Here is a 2,198-nt window from a genome sequence, read left to right on the forward strand (position 1 = left end):
AAAAAAAAACCTGCCTGATGCATAATATATGAATTTTTCAACCACACCATGATCTCTTACATCATTTCTTTTTTTTTTCCCCTGTATTTTAGGGAAGGGCCTACAGAGTAGACTGTTCAGGGTCTCAGTACGAGATCAAACTCCGTGATTCTCCTGTTTCCAGCCTCCCAAGAGCTAGGATTGCAGACATGCACCACCACGCCCAGCCTCCATCACGTCTCAGCGCACCCCAGGGGCGGGGCGGCATGGTAGGCCTGGGGAACCCCCGGCCCCTGCGCCTGCTTGCAGGTGCTTTAATCTGCTGACCTATTTGGCCAGCCCTTCTTACATCAGGTTTCTAAGACCATTACAGACACGTTTTCTATAACCTGCATGAGATTTTAGAACAGTAGCAGTTCTATACTGGTGTACATTATGAGTTTCTGTTTTAAGTTACAGAACTTATCAGAAAACAGTCTCTGGTTCTTCTAATAAGACTTGGAATTTTTCTGATTCTGACTCAGCACAATTTACACCCTCTTCTTTTACATGATCCTACCTGGCTTTATTTTTTATTCCAAATTGGGCAAGCCATAAAAAAAGATAATGTGTGTTCCCTATAATTCAATTTTTAAAAATTATTTCTTTGGCTTCTCTGCAAGCCTTAACCTGTAGGATATAATATGTCAGGCTGAGCAGACCTCGGCTGCCTTCCTTCCCTGCTGCACGACCCGGCTTCAGCCTTCCCTCTGCAGCCTTTCACACTCAGGTTAAGGGGATCCCCCTGGCACTCAGGGGTGCTGCTTTGTATCCATCTTTCAGCAACGTCACACCAAGAGTCCTTGCAAACCAATGAGAGATGGATTTCTGAAAAACTGTTATCCCTGTGCCACCCCGGACTCACGAGAAAAGACAGAAGGAACAGAGCTCCAACTGTAAAGCAGGTCCTTGTTGTCACTTGGCCTGACCTCAGACAAGATTGGCCCTCTTCCTTCCAGACAGAGAGGGCAGCACAGAGCTGCCGCACGCTGCGGGCACCTGAGTGCAGGGCCCTGCAGCGCCTTCCGGGTGGGGCCAGGCCGAGGCCAGCCCTGCAGCGCCTTCCGGGTGGGGGCCGGCCGAGGCCAGCCCTGCAGCGCAGAGCACAGGAAAGCACGGCAGCTTTCTCTTCACAAAGTGCGGCCTGATGAAGACCGTAAGTGCCAGGTACCCAAGCCCTAAAGATAGATGTTCAAATAAAGAACAATCACGGAGAAGGTACTTGACGCATGCGCTCAGATGACATTACACCCCGGACTCAAGAGAAAAGACAGAAGGAACAGGGCTCCAAAAGGAATAGGCACACTCAAAAGCGAGCGTGCCAAATAATGAAATGGACGTCTCAGGACGCACAGCACGTGCGTGGTGCCACACACGCACGAGCGACACACCCCATGCGTTATGTGCTCCTTTGTGCTCTAGCAGTGTCCACACACAATCTGTAACCATAAAGTCACCATGATTGTTAGGGTGTGCTCGGAGCAGGCGGCCTGAAGAACGGCTTCTCTGTTTACTACACACAACGGGAATTTAGGGCCACTGTGACAGGGGCACAAAACGTGTGACGTCCCTTTAAGCAAATGTCCCAAAACACATACTCCATACACTTCCATGTGGCTTCTGGATAGCTCTGTAGCACTCAGGGAGGGAGGTGGACATCGTGAGGCTGCCCACTGTATCCACGGGTGACCTGTGGTAGTCCGAGAAGACTGAATTTCTATTTTCAATGAATTAACAATAAAAACAATTCTTTCCAACAACAACAAACCATGCTCATAACACGGCAAAGACTGGCAAGAAGCACATGCCTCTAAAGCACCCAACTTCAACATTCTAGAAAAATCTCTTTCAAAAATACACACATCAAAATTTCAGGTAACTTTCATATTCAAAATACCTGGTATTTATAAAAGAAATTTAAATTACTGTTCTGAGCAAAATTAAAATACACTGCGCTATTCTTGTTCAATATTTGCAACCAGTCATGGCTGAATCTCCTTAAGACAACAACACTACAAAATGACAACAAAGAATATACAATCACACATTTCTTAGAAGAACTAATATTTAAATATTAAATACCAACAACATGAGACCCAGTCCTAGCCCAGGTCCAGTGAGTGTGTGGAGAGCTTCCTGCTACCCTGCACCGGCGGGACCAGTCCCAGCCCAGGCGCAGC

At 47.4% G+C, this 2,198-nt stretch overlaps 1 protein-coding gene and 1 non-coding gene across 4 annotated transcripts in view; one reads left to right on the forward strand and one right to left on the reverse strand.

Annotated features, from left to right (window-relative positions):
- The window catches only part of Usp3 (ubiquitin specific peptidase 3), a 93,632-nt gene that overhangs the window by 13,985 nt on the left and 77,449 nt on the right, over nucleotides 1-2,198 (reverse strand). The gene's annotated exons all lie outside the window — the stretch shown is intronic.
- Nucleotides 1,486-1,611, forward strand: LOC111816112. Its single transcript, XR_002820618.1, has one exon. It is a non-coding gene; the product is annotated as a small nucleolar RNA SNORA11 (small nucleolar RNA).

Source organism: Octodon degus, unplaced genomic scaffold (assembly GCF_000260255.1).
Source record: "Octodon degus isolate 3935 unplaced genomic scaffold, OctDeg1.0 scaffold00026, whole genome shotgun sequence".
Lineage (NCBI taxonomy): Eukaryota > Metazoa > Chordata > Mammalia > Rodentia > Octodontidae > Octodon > Octodon degus.